The sequence below is a fragment of the Littorina saxatilis genome, unplaced genomic scaffold, assembly GCF_037325665.1.
Source record: "Littorina saxatilis isolate snail1 unplaced genomic scaffold, US_GU_Lsax_2.0 scaffold_440, whole genome shotgun sequence".
Classification (NCBI taxonomy): domain Eukaryota; kingdom Metazoa; phylum Mollusca; class Gastropoda; order Littorinimorpha; family Littorinidae; genus Littorina; species Littorina saxatilis.
In genome coordinates this window covers 37,501-59,046 of record NW_027128358.1, presented here as the reverse complement: position 1 = coordinate 59,046, position 21,546 = coordinate 37,501, and the positions used below count along the sequence as shown (strand labels likewise).

The following is a 21,546-nucleotide window of genomic DNA, read 5'->3' as shown; positions in this document are numbered from 1 at the left end:
GTATTGCTTATTAAATCCATTGTCGCGGTATGTGCTGTATGTGATATAAGCTAGCGAGCCTATTCTCAGTAATAACGTACAATTGCAATTTCAGAATTGTCAAACAGTATATGAGGTGTAATAGAACTCCTTCGAAAATGAAACTTTTTTTTCTTCTCAGAATAAATCATTCATTCCGTAATTTAAGCCCGCAAGGCGGTAACGTATGTATCAGTTTGCAAGCACATGATCCTACAAGCCCCCAACCACTAGTACCTTTAGTCGACGAGCGGTGAACATATACCCTTTAACCTTCTCTACAAATAGAAGAGGGGTATTCCGGAACGTATGCACTAAATTCGATTTTGATACACGACTCAAAACAGTTGGAATGAATTAAAACAAGTCGCGTAAGGCAAAAATACAACATTTAGTCAAGCTCAGTCTTTTGTTTGTTTGTTTGCTTAACGCCCAGCCGACCACGAAGGGCCATATGACGGCGGTGCTGCTTTGACATATAACGTGCGCCACACACAAGAAAGAAGTCGCAGCACAGGCTCCATGTCTCACCCAGTCACATTATTCTGACACCGGACCAACCAGTCCCAGCACTAACCCCATTATGCCAGACGCCAGGCGGAGCAGCCACTAGATTGCCAATTTTAAAGTCTTAGGTATGACCCGGCCGGGGTTCGAATCCACGACCTCCCGATTACTGTTTTGAGTCGTGTATCAAAATCGAATATCCATCTCCAACCCCCGGGTCACCACAGTTGCACGTAAAAGACCTCGGTCATTCTGTCATAAGTGCAGATGGCTGATACCACCTAAACACGCATACACTTGTGTAGCTCATCTAAAGTCGGGTTAAAGACCCGGGCACATGCCCCTAATAGCTTTGGCGTAAGGGCGTATATCTTGAATTTCTCTCTCTCTCGTCTACCACCACTTCATTTGCACCTTCGCTTCACAAATATTGTTGTTAGGAAGCTCTAAAAGCTAAAGTAAAAATAAGTTAGTACTCAACACTCCAAAGTCATATGTGTTTTCATTAACATAGTTCTTTCCACATTTGTAATGATTCAAAAACAAATTAATCTGTTACATGTAAAACTAAGGCAAGAAGCCATGATTCAATCTTTGGACAACATGTTCAGTATGCATAACGCAATGACGGTACGTCAAAGAGTATGGGAGAAAAGAGTGGAGGGGAAACATGTATGGTCTGTTGCACCACACTTTGAAGTAATCCCACACTTTGAAGTAAAGTGTGGGGGGATCTTCCCACACTTTGAAGTAAACTCAGTTTTTACTTCAAAGTGTGGGGGGATCTTCCCACACTTTGAAGTAACTTACTTCAAAGCGTGGGACTTTTGCATCGCCTGATGATTTTGTCAAAAAAAATGGCAAAGTCTTTTGGATGAGTGAACAGAAAAAGTGAGTGAGCCAAGAAACATAGTGATGTTTGTTATCAGGCTTTAAGCAATGTCCCATTGTTGAGTGTGACGAAAACTCGTGTTGACGATTTTAAAACATGTTGGGTCATGCGGAGACTATCTAAGAATCGCTCTACACACACACACACGCACATACAGACAGACACACACACATACACCACGACCCTCGTGTCGATTCCCCCTCTATGTTAAAACATTCAGTGCCCCACATGGCTTTTTGACCAATCAGGACGGAGTGTATGTGACGCTCTAAATGTTATAACGTTCACACAGGGACCCTTTTTGTTTATCAAGCTAAACATTAACAAGACAAAGTACAAACTTAAATCAACAATATCAGCGTGATTTATTCTAAAGAATGACATTTCAAATGCTGTCAGATAATACTCTCTTTATCTAAAAAATACCGACAAGCGAGTTTTGTCGGTGGTTGGTTTACGGAACAGCAAGGCTCTGAGTGTGCTATGCCGACCTGCTCACTTGAAATCTAAATGATCACAGTTCAGAAAAACCACTGAAGTGAAACTGCATCACTCGCTTTACGTCAAATGTTTACCTCATGTTCAATCCGTCTGGAGTCGATTCTAAATTTGTCGCTCTCTGTTCAACAAGAAAAAATGAAGAAACCGAAACGCATGTTCAACAAGGTTTATCTTGTGAGATTATTGTGTGTCAAACGCACTTGACCTGTGAATATTCATCACGTCAGGTGTGTGACTCTGATTGGCTGACCCATGCCACGATAATTCTTTGACTGACAGGTAAAATCAGGTAGGAGCGCGCAAGTTCCCATTGTGGCTGTTCTGTCTAATTCGCGCGGTTGCTTCGACATTTTGTTGGTCGAAATAAACGGTAATAAAACCGTTATTTCTAATATACTGACTGTTAGCAAATGATAACAGGCATGTCTCACAAACGATATTAGCATTCGCCTGAAAGGATCATGCTTGATATCTTTTTTCTCGACATGCCTGTTATCATTTGCTAACAGACAACATATTAGAAATAATGCATACTATAATATCCCTCATAGATAACTAGACATGTACATTTGAGTGCAGATATTCATAATGTGACCGTTATTTAAAGAAGATCTGCATGCTCAACAACACTTAAAAAAAACAATTATTGCGACTAACTTCACAACCAAATAAAAACATTAATTCCAGCGTCATTTCATTCAAACTTTATATGACATTTACAACCGTTAATGTTATATTTATCGTGTTTAAAGCTAAATATGTCAGTTAGGATCACGTTAAGAATCACAGTGGTTTTTTTTTGCAAAATCGTATGTGACCACCCCCAATACAAATAATTGTAAAAACAAAGTTAATAAGGAAACCACCTTTTTCCTTTGCACAGATGTGTCCATATCGCTTAGAGGAACCTGTGCACAAAATGTGTAATGAATCTATTGAGCGATTTGAACACAATAATAACCCCTTAAAAAAAAGGTGTGCGAAAGACACCCGGGACAGTATTTTTCACTTCTTTTCAAACGATCATAACTTTTGAGCCCAGTAAAGAATGTTTCTGCAACTTAAATTTTCAACTCAACTCAACTCAACTCAAATTTTATTGGCTTCAATTTTCATAGAAGAATTTGTCTTGCGCTTGGGAGAAAGTAAGAGTATAACATATAAAAACAGCATTCATATCACATTTCATGTATCACACACAGTAATCACTAGTATAAGCCTACAATTATCACATTTGTACCTGTATCATACATGCAAATAAACATTTCCACGTATCACACACAATATATACATTACATAACATACAGCAAGCTTCCATCTCCCGCGCCCCCCCCCCCTCCCACACATACATATCCTCGCACGTGCGTCGACTCCATACAAATGACATCATCAGTCCATTAACTAAAATGCACAATGACTAGTGGGTACATGATACTTAATACGTGCTCAACTAGACCTGCTAACTAAAATAATAACATAAACAAAAACAAGGACTGGGCACAACATTTACACGTGTGTGACCTACTTACATCAAGTGCCTGTGATCTATAAATAACAATGATTGCGTTTAAAGTAAAACATGAATAATGCCGATGTTTGCTAACAATGAATACATAACAACTAAGATAAGAATGTATGTGCTTTCATAATATGATTATTTTATAAAACACAGTGGGGAAATTTGGAAAATAATTTTTATACGAAACTGCGCACATCGAGTCGAGCTCTGTAGCGTGTGTGTTCGGAGGCAGGAGACACACATGGCTGTGGATATTAATTGTTGTGAGATTCGGTGGATTAAAAAGGATACCCCGACTTCGGCAGGGCAGAAGGAGGTACAAGACGGTGTGCTGTATTGCTGTGTGTGAGTGTGCTGTGCAGACCTTCTGTGTTATGTGCATGTTCTATTCTAGTCTGTCCGTAGGCTTCCTCTGAGGGCCTATTGTGTACAAGGGGAGGTCACTTCCGCCTTATAAACAAACACATGTGGAGACCCACATAAATACCATAGCATCGTAATGAAAGAGGGCAAAAATACTGATAACAGCAAGGTAAGACAGGTCTAGGACATTATTTCTAGGACTGACTAAGCAATGGAACAACATCATGATCTTCATAAGCAAATGATAGTGAGAACAAAACAGAATTCTTACTCTTCTGACTGCTCCCAGTGATTGACATTCAAAACATCCATCCTGTTCTATTCTAAATAGTTGTAAAATTGTAATGGTACCATTCTTTGCAAAGTTTACAAAGTTGTGTGCATGTCACATTTGTTTCTGGAACGTTACAGACGTTTACTCATGTTTAACGGAAAACCGTTACAACGTCCATTTTTGGTTTCTGTTTGCTCTAAGTACTGGAACGTATACAGATGAAGTTCTTTGTAATCGTTCTGTGAAATTTGGAGAGGCTGCTATTTTTTTTTTATTTTTTTTTATTCTCTTTTTGTACATTTTTTTTTACAAGTATATGTTGTACATTACAGGACATCACCTAACCAAAAGGACAGAATCATATAACAGAAAAACACACTTGGACAATTACAACATACATGGGGTGGGAGGATGGAATGGGGAGGGGGGGATGTTCAGTGGTTTGGTGGTCGCATTATCAAAAGGTTTTAGGAACGAAAAAACCTAAGGGTTACATCAAAACGTGCATATACAGGCGCCAATCCTTGTAGAATTTATCTACTGTATTATTCACAACTGCGTTATACTTTTCACAAATAAATCTTTGCTTAAAGTTTCTACTAAATGTCTGAAAATGAGGGGTCTTTTTGTTCATTTTGGAAATATATACATGGTGTTTGGCACAGATTAATAACACATCAAAAGCTTTATCGGTGACTACATTGTTCGCCACTCCAAGAAGAACCAGTTCTTTAGACAGTTTTAAATTGTTGCAATGGGTGCAGTTCGCCTTTAGCCAATTTACAAATTCTATCCAAAAAGTCTGCACTTTATCACACTCCCAAAACATATGTAAAAGGGTTTCTTCATTTCTACCACAAAATGTACACAATGACGTATCCACAATTTTTCGCAAAAATAGAAACCTTTCTGTGGGCAAAATTCTGTACAATAATCGGTACTGGAACCATCTCAGACAAGTGTCTTTTGTTGTTTTAAAAACATGTTGAAAAATAGCCTTCTTATCTAACAAACAGTCTAAAGATTCAGACCATTTTTCGATACATTTTGGGACCGTAGTATGTTCAATCAGTTTTTTGTAAATAAGTTGTGTCTTACCTTTACAAATACATTTCCACACAATGGGCTCTGTCATAATGAAATGTTTATCAAATTCTAAGCCGATTTTTCTCTGATATTTCTTAACAGCCTGGATTACACCTTGATACAATACAAAATCGCCTCGCACATTTGGATATTTGATTTTAAACGCATTATAGGATAAGTATCCATTTTGTCCCAAAATATGACCAATCTGAGCTATTCCATTGTCGATCCAATTTTGAATGTACACTGTCTTTTTATCTCTCCGAATATTAACATTATAATGTAAACATTCTGATACAAAATCGTTAAAGGTTATAGGGTCACATTTTCCATGTAGTTTCTTATAGTGTTTAAAAACATTGGTCCAAAACGGGAGAAGCTGGTATTTGTAGTTTTAGATTTATTGCATATCAACTGCGGCTACCCAGCAAAAACACCATAAAAACCCAGGATTTTTTTTGCCGTTTTCCAAGATTGTGGTCGCTCTCTTTCACACGTAGCATCAGCCTGACTGCGCGGCAGATTTGAACGAAATGTTTATGATCTGTTGGGTAAGACACCAAATATACTTTTTGATGAAACTTTTTTGTAAAATATCATTCAGTAAGTCACCGTTTCGACGGTTGAAAGTAAATCATGCCATCTAAAAACGCTATTTTTGATGGTAGGCGTGGTCACGGACCTGTGACGTCATACCCAAATATTGCTCAGATCCAGGAAACGCATTGTTGAGCAGAAGAAAGACTGATCTTTAAATACACGTATCTTTCTGACCCAAAAACTGCTGTTTAACATCTGGGTTATACCACTGAAAAAACAAATCCTTAACTTGTTGTGCTCAGTGTATATAGCGTGCCCCAACAGCGCAGCCGCCACGAGGCCAACAGGGGTGCGTTGCATAGGCAGAGCGCCACAGAACGTTTGCGAACGTTTTCTAAGCAACGCATAGTTTTGTTGTGGCGCTCGCGAGCGTTAGCAAGCGCTCGGTACGAGTACAATTGTCCGGGGTCACTGAAGCGTAACAATGGCGACCGCTCGCCGAGAATGGTCTAGGAAACGGGGGTTTGCGGGGAGCATTCTGTAACGTACCTGGGAGGTGGCACGCCAGAAACTATTGCACTGTACTGAGCTTTCCGGTTGACTCTCTCTCTCTCTCTCTCTCTCTCTCTCTCTGTCTCTGTCGCTCTGTCTCTCTCTCTCTCTCTCTCTGTCTCTCTCTCTGTCTCTGTCTCTCTCTGCTCTGTCTCTGTCTGTCTGTCTGTCTGTCTCTCTCTCTCTGTCTCTCTCTCTTTCTCTGTGTCTCTGTGTCTCTCTGTCTCTGTCTCTGTCTTTGTCTCTGTCTCTCTCTGCTCTGTCTCTGTCTCTCTCTCTCTCTCTCTCTCTTTCCCCTCCCCACCACCTTCCTATTTCCGTGTAATGAATTGTGTGGGTGTATTATTTTGCTTGTGTGTGTTTTTGTAGTAAAATACGCTACTGCATGGCACTTTAAGTGTGTAATTTTGAATTTGCTGCAAGATCGCGTTATCTGCTTTTTTCACGAGATCGGACTCAAGTTTGAAAAGGCTGACGTCCACAAAAAGTCAGAGCGAGAAGAATGTGTGCAGATAGTGACACTTGCGGGTTATTGTGATGAGGCATAAAGAGGGAAAGAGCTTTCTCTCTCTCTCTCTCTCTCTCTTTCTATCTCTTTCTATCTCTCTCTTTCTCTCTCTTTCTCACTCTCTTTCTCTCTCTCTCTCTTTTTTTCTCTCTCTCTCTCTCTTTTTTTTTCTCTCTCTCTCTCTTTCTCTCTCTCTCTCTCTCTCTCTCTCTCTCTCTCTCTCTCTCTCTCTCTCTCTCTCTCTCTCTCTCTCTCTCTCTCTCTCTCTCTCTCTCTCTCTCTGTATGTGTATGTGTCCAATTCCAGTATAAGCGGTCATATGCCTATTTTGTGTTCGGTCTCTATGCGCTTCCCTAAATCAGGACCAAAAGGCCACACGACCATAGAATACAGAAGTTTTAGACATTTTGATGAGTCTGCATTTTTGTGTGATCTTAGTGAAGCTCCATTTCAGAGCGTTTTTGATTTCAGTCTTGCAGAGGATGCTTTTGATCAATTGTATAGCATTTTAAGCACAATTATAGATAAACACGTGCCCCTGCGTCAGCATAGAGTAAAACATGCCAGACTTCCGCCTTGGTTAACATCAGATATTATAGAGGCGATGGCTCTGAGAGATTATTTCAAGGAAAATAAGATGACAGACGAATATAAACAGCAGAGGAATGAGGTGTTAAACCGTGTGAGACAATCCAAAACTGGTTACTTTGATAAATTAATTTCCGATAAGAAAGATACTGCAACAATTTGGCGGGCAGTAAATGAAATCCTTGATAAATCTAGGAAAAGGTCAACTGCTAATCTAACAAAACTATCTGCGGAAGAATTTAATAATCATTTTATATCTTTAGCGGATAAATTGAAGGCTTCTGTGGCAGAAACAAATTCTCGGGATAGAGATGACTGTTTTGAAAAATTGGACGAATTCTGTCAGCGGAACAGAATAAACAATGAAGCGTTTATCATTCCTCCGATTGCAGTTCATGAGGTCGGAACATTTATTGAAAACCTGGAGAATAAAAAGTCCATGGGTCCTGATAAAATACCCGTGAAGTTATTGAAGCTTTCTCTACCGTATATTGTGGATTCGCTCTCGTTTGTATATAACCTTAGTATTGAGCAGAACTTTTTTCCGTCTAAATTGAAAAGCGCCAAAGTCATACCCCTTCCCAAATGTAAAGATCTCTCAGACCCAAGTAATTTTAGACCCATTTCTTTACTGCCTGTTTTGTCAAAACCATTAGAAAGGCATGTGCACAAGCATCTTCTTGCTTACATGGAAGAACAAAATTTGTTCCATCAGTTTCAATCCGGTTTTCGGTCCAAGCATTCTTGCCACACAGCTCTTACGTCTCTCTGCGAAGCTTGGCTGTCAGCAATGAACAAGTCTGAAGTTACAGGAGCATTGTTTTTGGACTTTAAGAAAGCATTTGACTTAGTCGATCATTCCATATTGCTGAAAAAATTACACTATTATTTGAGAAACGATTCGGTCTGTGACTTCTTTAAATCGTATCTTGCTGACCGGACACAGTATGTCACTCTACAATGCCAGAATTCGTCTACTGCACTAGTAAGACATGGCGTCCCTCAAGGGTCTATATTAGGACCTATTCTCTTTTGTATTTACGTTAATGATTTGCCTTTACATGTATCGGATGATAAAGTCAAATGCGAGTTTTTTGCAGACGATTCGTCTATCCATACCAGTAACACCTCGTTGGAATCAGTAAATTCTTCCCTGAAGAACACTTTGGACGAAGTTGCGAAATGGTGCACATCAAATGCCATGATACTGCACCCAGAAAAAACTAAAAGCATTGTTATTACCACAAGACAAAAGCATCAGCTAAGTCCTCTTAAATTACAACTGACCTTAGGTACAACTCAAATACAGCAAGTTAAAGAACACCGCATACTTGGTGTAACTGTTGATGAAGAAATGAAATGGCAAACACACATAAGCAACCTCTGCAAAGTGTTATCAAGGAATTTGTATTTGTTGTTAAAACTCAAACATTATGCGAAGTCTGAAACATTAAAAATGTTCGTTCATGCTCATATAATGCCTCATATTAATTTTGCTTCGACATTGTGGGATGGCTGCAGCGATGTTCACTTATTAAAACTCAATTCTTTGTACCGTCGTGCTGAAAAATTATCCTGTATGAATTGCACATGTCTACAGAAATGAAGTTAAACATCCTTAATTTCCTTCCCCTAAAAACCCACCTTGCATACAATAAGGCTGTCTTTATGTATAAAGTAGTTCATGGTGATGTGCCCAGTTATGTGCAATCCTATTTTACACATGTTACGAAGAGGTATGGGTCTCAAAATTTACTTCCTCCAATTCCTCGTATAGATCTTTATAAATCCAGCTTAGCTTTTTCAGGATCATCTCTGTGGAATTCTTTGCCAATAGAAATCAAACGATCCGCATCATTAAAGGCCTTTAAAAGGCAGTTGCACACATATTTGAGCACACTATAAACTGCCCCTGATGTCTAGTTTCCATTGTGTACTCGGATAATGTATCAATGCTCTTAAGTGTTTTGTTTTTTATGTTTATACTCGACCATTATTTTGATGTTTTACTAGTTTAATACTTTGATTAGATACTGTTCATTTTAGGTATGAAATGATAGCATGTGCTTGTGTGTAGATATGCGAGCGCACGCTCGCGCGCGCGAGCATGTGTGTGTGTATATGTGTGTGTGTGTGTGCATGTGTGTGTGCATGTGTGTGTGTGCATGTGCATGTGTGTGTGTGTGTGTGTGTGTGTGTGTGTGTGAGTTTATGTGTGCATGTGTGTGTGTATACGTGGGTGTGGATGTGTGTGTGTGTATGTGCGCAGTCTTTGCTTTCGTTTACAATTATTCTCTGTATATGTTCCAAGGACAGGTTGGAAGATTAGGCTAAGCCTAAAACCTTTATCCTTATGTAATAAAGTTCTGAGTTCTGAGTTCTGAGTTCTGAGTTCTCTCTCTCTCTCTCTCTTTTTTTTTCTCTCTCTCTCTCTCTCTGCCCTCACCCACCTTCATATCTGCGTGCAATGAAGTGTGGGTGTATTTGCTTGTTTGCGTGTGCGTATGGCAATGGCAATGGCTGTGTGTGTGTGTGTGTGAGTGTGTGTGTGTGTGTGTGTGTGTGTGTGAGTATGTGTGTGTGTGTATGTGTGTATATGTGTGGTGTGTGTGTGCGTGTGTGTGTGTGTGTGTGTGTGTATACGCGCGCGTGTGTGCGGAAGGGCGAGGGGGGCGAGAGAGAGACAGATAGAGAAAAAGAGAAAGAAAGGGAGGGAAAGACAGACAGACGAACAGAGAGAAAGAGAGAGAGAGAGAGAGAGAGAGAGAGAAAGAGAGAGAGAGAGAAAGAGAGAGAGAAAGAGAGACAGGTAGAGAGATCGAGAAAGAGAAAGAAACGGAGGGAGAGACAGACAGACGAACAGAGAGAGAAAGAGAAAGACAGAGACACGGAGAGAGAGAGAGAGAGCGACAGAGAGAGAAAGACAGAGAGAGAAAGAGAGAGAAAGACAGAAAAAAGAGAGAGAGATAGAGAGAGAGAGAGAGAGAGCGTCAGAGAGAGAGAGAGAGAGAGAGAGAGAGAGAGAGAGAGAGAGAGAGAGAGCGCGCACACGGGCTTTTTACTCCTAAACATTCACCTTTATTGAATGAAATGAAGACCACAACACTTTTCCACGGACTCGACAAGAAATCTAACTGTCAAATCTGACCACCAAAAAAAAAGAAAAGGAAAGGCCCTGCTTCTCCACGAGTGGTACGAAACTCAAACACACACACACACAGATATCCTGAGGGCCAATGCATACCGTCACCCCTAAAATGTACTCATGAACTGAGCTGTAAGCGATTGGACTCGTTTACTTTGGTCAGTGCGGGTAGGGAGGGCTGTTCCAAGTACAAAGCGACTGTTTGCATGATCGTCCCCAATATGCATGCATTGACTCGGCTGTCAGCGAAGAGATGGGTCCATTTACTTGAAAATAGGTAGAGAGGGTAGAATTGAGTTCGCCGCGAACATAGCGTTTCCTACAACATGAAAACTTTTTGTCTCTTCGCGAACAAAACGCCTGCTCTATGCAACGCACCTCAGATGTCACCATCCAATCAACTAGGAAGTAAGTCAGGTATACTTGCACAACCGGTTTACCCCTTTTCACACCCACCCTGTATAAATTGCGCCACGAAAAAAACTGCGCATTGGCACCTTCGTTGTAGACAGACTGCAATATATGAGAAAGGCGCCGTGTGTTCTACCTGGAGTTACATTGCAACGTTTGACTAAAGCAACGTATAACACTTAAAATCGAGGTAAGCGTCTGATGCTGACCTTTATTTTTGTTTTGTTGTGTTGCTTTCTGTACTTGCTGAAACTTTCTAGTTTTGAATCTGTAGCATTCCGATGCTTACTTCATTTTCAATGACTCGATTCCCTGTGTGTGTGTGTGTGTGTGTGTGTGTGTGTGTGTGTGTGTGTGTGTGTGTGTATGTGTGTGTATGTGTGTGTGTGTGTGGGTGTGTGTGTGTGTGTGTGTGTTTGGGTGTTAAGAACATGATTAACATGTAATGTACAAGCCACTGCCTAGCTCGAGTTTTAGGATGAGCGAGACATGCATTTACCATAAAAGACGACGTCCGTGTGAAAGAAACCAGAGGAATGCGTCACCCTACACCCACTTTGCGGTGCGGAATTGTTGTGGGGAGGGTTAGTGTTGATAGAAATATTGGTAGAATGGAATGCAATTTGCACAAAGGCCTAAGCCACAGCATGTCACATTAGACCCGAAGAATGTCCCCCTCCATTATAGACTGAACGTTAGTTGAGAAACTGTTTAAAATAAAGTTCGTTCGTTTTCTCTCTCTCTCCAAGGAAAAGAAACATAAGACGATTTGCTCGACGGTTTCAATCCGCGGCCGAGAGTAGCATGTGTCAAAGTACATGTACGTGCGTATACGGATTCCGCGAGAGTGCAAATGCTAGCAATACAATCATTACGACAAAGACTGTGCATGACTGTGCTAAAATCGTTTATTAGCCCTGTGCAGTGCTTGGTCATTCTAGTGTGACCGAATTTGTCCGCCACGAACCCACCACCATCGCCGAGCCACCGACACTGCTATGACTCTATATATTGTGTACTGTCGTTGTCTGGGAAACATAAGTAAACGAGAAGAGGCAAAGACACTCCTATTGTTTGATTTTGATTGTCCAATTGGGATCTTCTTCCCGACACAAGAAAGCCAGCGATGTGATGCGACGACAATTTATTTGGTTACCCAGCTCGATTTGATTGAACATATATCTTGTTTCAAAGTCGTGCCATTTTGTAATGTAGCATGTTTTAGTCACAGGACTATTGACTATATCATTACACATTTCAGCACAACCAACATGGACCCCCACACCCTAGCATCACACACAACCAAAGATTGAGTGAGAAAAGGCAAACTCAGAACTCGGAAATCAAACTTTATTACATAAGGATTAAGGTTTCAGGCAAAGCGTATTCTTACAACCTGTCCCTTTTTCTGAAGTTTCAAAATTGAAACCTATTTAAGTCATATATTACTTTCAAAATGTCTATACATATTTAAATAAGCATAATATAGGGTTTAATGTCATGCACACTACACCACGTACAATAAACAGGTAATATTTTACAAGTGTGCACATACACATCCCAATCTTGCCATCTTCAGGAAATCCACCTTCCCTTGTGAACACATATAACTTATTTTTGTATTGACAACGCTCTGATTCTACAACACATAACCAACATCATAATGTTACACTGTACAATGGAAACTCCAAGCGCAGTTCTTGTTCCTGCTCAGATTCATTTGGTCTCCTTTGTTATAGGAAGTATGTGCTCCTTGATTTTCAATCCTTTCAACCAATGGATAAACCAAGTCAATACCGAATTCAAATAACATATATGCCTATATGTCTTCTTATATCCCATGACCTCCCTTCTTTGTCTCTGTTACTTCAGTATGGGTATATATGTTGTATTTTTATAGCTCAATAAATACATCATGGACTCAAAAAAATATATGATAGTGCAGATTCCGATTTGGGCGAAGAACTACTTTGCTCCCGACCTTTGACCTCGCGCCGAACAATGTGACACATTTGTATGAAGTTCCAAAATCGTATTGCACAGCTCTGAAAACCATATCAGTTGCACGCAAAAATGAATCTCAGAACTGATCTGATGTATGAGATGCAATAAGCAAACGTTTCTTTCATTATGAAAGCAATGCAGGTGGGAAAAAACGAACATTCAACTTACAAGATAACCAGATGCTAGCGAACCAAAACAAAAACACGAGTACCCTCCCCTTGCTTCGTTAGCAGACGACTTTTGAGAATCTGTCAGACCGTCCTTACCTGGCACGGTTGGGCTTCGCTATCATCAGCTGTTTCACGTGTTTTGCGAGCAAGTCTACTCTTTTGCCTGGCTCTGCAGTAAGTCCACATTGGCGATGAAGGTATCTAAGAACTTAACATGTGTGTATTTTTCCGTAATCCAGTCATATTCTTTCAAAATGCAATCAAGCGGCGGTGACAGACTTGGGTCCTGTTTTCCTCGCACCCATACCAGTTTAGGTTCATGCAAACACACTCGCAAAACATGTAGATACATTTCAAATAGGGAGCAAATGGTTAAATCTACATATGTGTTCCCTAAAATTTGCTTCTCTGTCAATAAGACTAATTGTATAATAATGCGTTCGAAAAAAACAACGTGGAATCGATTCTGAATCGAGTCGAGTAAGCCAAATGGGGGCCAAACCGGTTTCCCCGTTCCGCCGACCTGAAACGCAAAAGAATTGTGCGCTTCAACTAAATGGATTTCTATACGACTTCATTACTTTCTTGCAACTTATGAACCTTTACTTAAAGCTTTTAAACGGTCTGAAAGTAGTGTTACCGCGTACTTATAGATGCACTCATTCGTTTTATTTTTTCAGCGACGGTCACTTAGTTTAAGGTTGCAAAAAGGCCAAGTCTCGCTGAAAACACTGTTTCACACTCCACAGATCGCAACAGTGCCGCTAGTAGTCTACACTTTGTGTTTGATGGTAGAATGGGATATACAGATTACAACACTCGTGGTTTTTTATATGGCTTGTATTTCAGTCAAGACCCAGCGGGAATATCAATCGAGAGCCACTCGCCAAAGGCTCGTGTCTCCCGATGATATTCATCCGCTGGGTCTTGACTGAAATACAAGCCATATAAAAAACCACTCGTGTTGTAACCTATACATATACCAATTCATAGATTCACACACACACACACACACACACACACATATACACACACGCACACGCACACACACATACCCACACGCGCACACACACACACACACACACGCACACACATACACATACACACACACACACACACATACACATACACACACATACACACACACACACATACCCACACGCGCACACACACACACACACACACACACGCACACACATACACACACACACACACACACACACACACACACACACACACACACACATTGCACACACACACATACCCACACGCGCACACACACACACATATACACGCACACACACAGGCACACACATACACATACACACACACACACACACACACATACACATACACACACACACACACACACACACACATACCCACACGCGCACACACACACACACACACACACACATACACACACACACACACACACGCACATACACACACACACACACGCACACACATACACACACACACACACACACACGCACACACATACACACAAACATACACACACACACACACGCACACACATACACACACACACACACACACACACATACATACCCACACACACACACGTACACACATACACACACACACACACACACACACGCACACACATACACACACACACACACACACGCACACACATACACACACACACACACACACACACACACACACATACCCACACGCGCACACACACACACACACACACACATACACACACACACACACACACACACACACACACACACGCACACACATATACACACACACACACACACACGTACACACATACACACACACACACACACACACACACACGCACACACATACACACACACACACACACACACACACACGCACACACATACACACACACACACACACACACACACACACACACACACGCACACACACACAGACACGAAAACACAGAAAACAAATCGCGTAAGGCGAAATTACTACATTTAGTCAAGCTGTCGAACTCACGGAATAAAATTGAGCGCACTGCAGTGCCGTGTCTCTGTTTTTGTTGTTGCCTTGTCATCTTCGTGTAAGTTATGCGTAAGTGTATATGGGTGTGCATGAGTTGTAATGCGAAAGAATGTGTATGAATGCGCCTTGAGTCGCCTTGTGGTGAGATATGCGCGCGTTATACATTTTCGCATTATTATTAGTGTAACGGGATGAGATTCTGTCTCTGTCTCTCTCTGTCTCTCTGTCTGTCTCTATCTGTCTGGCTGTCTGGCCGTCTGTATGTCTGTCTCTACTCTCTCTCTCTCTCTCTCTCTCTCTCTCTCTCTCTCTCCCGTTTCTTTGTCTCTAATTCTTGGACTAGACAATGTTGTTTTACGGTCGATCTAAGCGTAGTTTCATTCCTTGCAAGAGACTTTAATGGTTTCGCACCCTTTTTCTCACGTAATAATAAAAAACGCTCGCGCTGGACCCGAGTACTCTTCAGACTGGCTCGCTCAATAAATATAAATGTTTGGAATGTCTGTGGTGTGAATGTTGGTTTCTGACCAGAAATGCAGATCTATCTCTGGCCGATTCATAGATTCAACCTACAAACTGCGACCTCATCTGTGATCAGATATGTTTCGACATGCATTAAACGGATGAACCACATGCAGTTTATTCTTCAGAAAAATGCACACAAAAAATGGGTTGGGTTCGGTGATTTGTACATAAACGTCTTCCTCGCGATAGATTCGCTTATTATTTTGTCTTATGAAGCCGTCATCAACACGAACACAATGATTGCAGAAGCAAACTCTGTACCTACACGACCGAGACACAAGACTGATTATTTCACAGCTGCAATGTGAATAGAGAACAAAGACGTTTTGGGTAAGCTTACTCACGTCAGGTCTTCACTGACAAGCTCGGAACAGACGGAAAATTCCGAACAAAAGTAAATGATGTCAAAGTCTCTTTCGCTTTGCGTGTAACTTTGTTATGACGTATTTTTGTGTGACGCGTTCGGCTGTTCTATCAGGTCAATGGCTGCGTGTTGCCCCGCCGGTGTGAACTCATCCTACGGCCAAGTCGGTTTTGTGGTTTATTTCGCATTTAGGTCCCAGGTAACATTATGAAGTTTTCATACGATCAATCGGACCTATTATCAAGTTAGTGTATCAACTTTTGAACGAACTGCGCCCAGTAGTTTCCCAGCAATAAGCTGTTAAGTGGAGAAAGACAGACAGACATACACACAGACAGACAGACACACAATTAAAGTCTGCTGAGCCCTAGTACTAGCGTACTCGGGGATAATAATAATAATAATAATGGAAACGTATAGAGCGCTTACCTAAAAGCTCCAAGCGCTTTACAATGACATTATTATACACATGTACAAAACCAAAATACAAGCATTAAGACACAAAAAGAACAGGAGTACAAAAGCAAATTCATCGTTTAAATCCATGCAGTCACAAACAAACACACGCGCGCGCACGCACATACGCGTGCGCACGCACACACACATGCTATCACCACACACATGCACAGATACACACAGACACACAGACACACATTCACACACACACACACACACACACACACACACACACACACACACACACACATACACACGCACACGCACATACACACACACACACACATACACACGCGCATACAGACAACCACACACACATACATACAAACACACACACACATACACATACACTCACACATGAATACTAATATACGGTCCTTATCGTTGCCAACGCTAGTTATGTTTCTCGCACGTAAGACATCGCAGGTGCCGGGGCGTTTCCGTGGCAGAGGTCGTTGGTCGCCCTGTGCTTTCTCTGGCATCATTATTTAAGAGACTTGTAGGATCAGCAAAAAGGACTAATGCTCATGAATATGCATGGCGTATTGATAATGATTATTGTATTGTTTAAATTCACATTGTTCATAAGGGTTGAAGAGAATAATAGTCTGCATAAGTTATGTAACGTTTTGATACATATCATTATGGTTATAGGTGTTTTTTTAAGAGAAATTGAGAATTTTCTTTGGAATGAAGGGACTATGTTTTAGGCGTATTAATTTGATAAGTAATGTGTTCCTGATATCCTCGTTTGTGGCGCGAATATCTTTCTTTGTTTTCCTGACTCTGAAACCGTAAAGACGTTTTTGCTAATTTTGTTCCCAGAGATTGGTGATTTTGTAACTTGTGTCCTGCACAAGAAGGTACGTTTACATTTTATTTGTGATTTTATAGATGTTTTGTTGTTAGTTTATAAGTATCTATTGTGTATGCATTGTTAGTTTTATAATTGCGAAATATTGAATTTTGTGTTGAAAGAATGATTGAGTCTCTTTATTAAACGCAATCAGGATTTAAGAAATGTATGTTTGATAGTTGTTCACGGATATTTTGCATTTTTCTAGTTTGATTGTGTAACGATATTGTTTAGAATTGTTTTAATATAAAACGTGGTCTGATAGGTTACGGATAGCTATTTTATTGTTTGTGATTTTTAGATAAAAACGTGTGTCGAATTATATGATAGCAAGCTGTATGAATTGTATGGAAGTTACACGAAGGTCCAAATTGCATTAGATGAGTTTTCCCTATTACGGATAAAATTCTGTTTTTAATGGATAAGTGAGAACAGCGCCCACGGCGTGGCCCTATTTTCCTTTTTTCCATTTTCCTTCCCCTGTGTCGGCTAGGGTCTGGCAGTAAACGCACAGCGCGCGCGCCAGAGTCTTGACAGGTACCTCGGAATGTACCGCGCAGTAGCTGATTAATTGTTCAAGAGTATCCCCCCTTCCCTTCCTTCCTCTTCCCTTGTCCTTCGTTCCTTCCCCCTTCTCCTTATCACGCTCAATTAGGAGGCGGAACCGATTGAAATATTTTGGTAATCACTTATACACACGGGCGATGATGATAATAAATACCCCTTTTCCATCTGATTGGACAGTGTGCTTGTATACCTTGTTGGTGAAACTTGTGTTTGTGGAATGAGTTACTGAGTAGACAAGGTATTTGTTTACAGTCAGATCATGGTGTAGCCTGAGGGATGCTGTACATGAGATGTCGACCGTGACCGAGAGGAAATTGTCCTGAGGTGTGTGGGATAATCTTGCTTTTGATTTCGAGAAGATAACTGCAAACGAGGTTGTTTTCTTGGTGTTTGTTAACATGTTTGCAGTAATGCTATTTGTACGTCATTCTTAGTCATGTTTTCTCATTTTAATTACTCTCACATTTACAATAGTGTGTCTGTTTTCTATGTTTGACATTGTGTGTGTGTGTAATCCATGCGGTTACCTATTTTTAGTTTGTTGTTCACGTAGTCAAGGTTTACTTGTTGATTTACCATGATTCCTCGATCTATTGTTATTTTTTGGTTAATTGTATTCTCTTTTTAGGGAGAAACTTGAGACTGTTTTGGTTAATTTTTGTAGTACTTTGCATGCTCGGAATATATATCATTGTAGTCCGTAGAACATGTACTTATTATTCTGTTATAATCTTTATAGGTTGGTCCGGTTGGTGTTTCGTAGAACGAATAAACAAGAGTGCAACATAACAACTGCATCCGTTTTAATGTTGAGCGAATCCCTCCACATTAGTTGTAGTAGTATTATTGTTTCACCAAGACAGTACAGCTTCGGGAATCTCCGCGACAAGGAAGTCGCTCACTTTTCACGTACAAAACGAAATGATATTGATAAGCCAGTATAGCGCGGTAGCGTATTTCGCTAAGCAGGAGAGAGCGCTTTTCTGGTTTCTTTTTAATTTTCTGAGTTTTTTGTAATTATCGACATAACATATCGAGACGCTTTTCAAATAAAAAAATGATAGAAAAATAAGATGAAATCATTTGTGGACTGATTTCTAACATTTTATTCATACCGAATTTACCTTTCATCGTTAATTGTGAGTAAACCTGATATATGTATATATTTTCAGATTCAGAACTTAATGACGAATGCGATGCAATCCATTTTGAATCTGTTTGCGAAAATGTAATTGTCATAACAACTTTAATAAGCAAACTCATTAATTAATTGTTAAGCCTCCAAGCTGAAATGCAATACCAAAATCCGGCCTTTGTCGAAGATTACGTGACCAAAATTGGTTGGAAAATGAGAGTGTGACAGTGCCGCCTCAACTTTCACCAAAAGCCGGATATGACGTCATCAAAGAAAATGAAAAACACCTGTGGGAATATCATACCCAGGAACTCTCATGTTAAGTTTAATTGACATTAGTGAATTGTATGTTAATAGTGCTTATACATACTGTAATCTGCAAAGACCACATTGGACAGTTCTTGAGATAGTGAAATTAAAAGATACAAGGCTACACCCTGTATATATTGTCTATGCAAAATCCATCGGTTTGCTGAAACTGATAGCGGAACAAACGGTTTTTCAAGTCATATAACTGGTTCTACAGTAAACGGCATCATCAATATCAGATCTGCACTTAAACGTATCTGCCTAGTTTTTAATCAGGGATAGAATACACATTTATAATCGAAATTAGCAGCCACAAAATACACTGCATCACACAGTTTGGATACGTTTGATCATTTGCTGTTAGTATTAGCTGATCAATCATTTCAATTAATAGATCGCTTTCAAACGAAAACCTACCTTCAACTTTAAAAGCATATCTGCAATGCGGTCTACATGTCTTGAACAAACTGAAGAAAATATCTTTTTCTATCATGATTGATGTGCTTTTGTGTGTGTGTGTGTGTGTGTGTGTGTGTGTGTGTGTGTGTGTGTGTGTGTGTGCGTGTGTGTGTGTGTGTGTGTATGTGTGTGTGTATGTGTGTGTGTGTGTGTGTGTGTGTGTGTGTGTGTGCGTGCGTGCGTGCGTGTGTGTGTGTGTGTGTGTGTGTGTGTGTGTGTGTGTGTGTGTGTGTGTGTGTGCGTGTGTGTGTGTTATAAAGCAGACCCGGGAGTAGCAGGAAAACACGACGGACGCCCGACACTGCCAGATCCACCAACTAGTTTAATACAGTGATATGTCTGCATACTGTCAGAGTCTAATGTTTTCAATACAGTTGTTCACATCCCTGTTTTGGCACAGTCCGTGTTACTTGAACAAAGTATGTATGTTAAACAGGCGGCGTTTGTTTAAAGGCATGGACAGTAAGCCTCCCGTAAACCATCACAGATACGGTCAGGCTTTTACACACAGTACAAACACCCTTTCATTTAAACACTCACCGATTGAGAACATCATAGGTGCCCTCCGTAAAGGGAGAACAATTTTCAAAGAATGTATTTTTGCGTGGTTTATCTTACCCCTGAGCCATCGTGAACCCGTGTGATCCAGTTTCCCTTTTTCACAAAGTAGTCGTCAGTTAGTCATTTGAATGAGATTCTTTGTGAGCTTATTTACAATAGCACGTTTTTATGCACGAAACAAACGACGGTGGTTCACAAGAACTCTAGCGATGGCTTTTGACTCTTGATAGGAACGGCGATATGCATAAACCGTCGTCTGCTACGACCCTTGCGTGACCCTGCTTCCAGGCTTTTCTTTTTTCAAACTTTCACAACTTTGAATTGTACTGATCTTGTCTTGATGAAAAAAGAATTATTTTAGGATTTAAGAATGCTTGTGTAACAAGCTGTCAATTTATTATTTAGATTTTAAAAGTTAGGTCTAGCGCAAAAACGCACCACGGTCCAAACACATTTTGATAATCATCGATTCACGGCTATCGCCAGTTTACATCGATAGAATGAGACCCGAAGGGAAGTAACTCATGTTTGACCTGAGTTCAGGATGGGTCCAAAAAGTGTTCGCCGAGACAATCTGCAAAATTAATTCTTTAAAAATTGCTCGCTCTTTACGTAGGGCACCTAGGATGTTCCCGTTTGGTGAGCGTTCAAATGGAAGGGTGTTTGTACTGTGTGTAAAAGCCTGACAGTATCTGTGATGGTTTACGGGAGGCTTACTGTCCGGGCGTGATTTCCCGTATTCGGAATATTCATAACAGCCGTCCAGCACCAAAACGAGGCGCCATTGTTGTAGAGGACCAAGTCTACGAAAATAAATTCTTTGAACATTTCTCACGCTCGACAGAAAGCAGCCAGGATGTTCCCGTTCGGTGAGCGGTCAAATGGAAGTATGCTTGTACTGTATGTAGACGCTCTGGGAGCTATGTGATGGTTTACGGGAGGCTTACTGTGCCTTTAACTGTTCAAATGTTTGAGGAAAGAAAGGGAATGTAGCATAGCAGACGACACGTTACTGATGTGATTGGGGAATTGTCTCCCTTACATGTGTACTCGCCAATGTCACCTACCGGAGTGAGACAGTACGAATAAACAGGCAGTCAAAATTAACTACGAGTTCGAGTGAATTAGTATGTTTGTGCTTCGAGCAGGTTATGTCAGTCTTACCCTTGGGAGCGAGTCTACACAGTGGAAGAAAATGAAGCATTTCTAACTTCATTTCTGTTCTG

The 21,546-nt window shown here is 40.6% G+C and overlaps 1 long non-coding RNA gene across 2 annotated transcripts in view; it reads left to right on the top strand.

The window, feature by feature from the left end:
* The first annotated feature begins 10,879 nt into the window (after nt 1-10,879).
* The window catches only part of LOC138956718 (uncharacterized), a 27,361-nt gene continuing 16,694 nt past the window's right edge, over nt 10,880-21,546 (top strand). For both annotated transcript variants that reach the window (XR_011452767.1, XR_011452766.1), the window contains exon 1: nt 10,880-11,094. This is a non-coding gene — a long non-coding RNA (uncharacterized lncRNA). The remainder of the gene's footprint in view (nt 11,095-21,546) is intronic.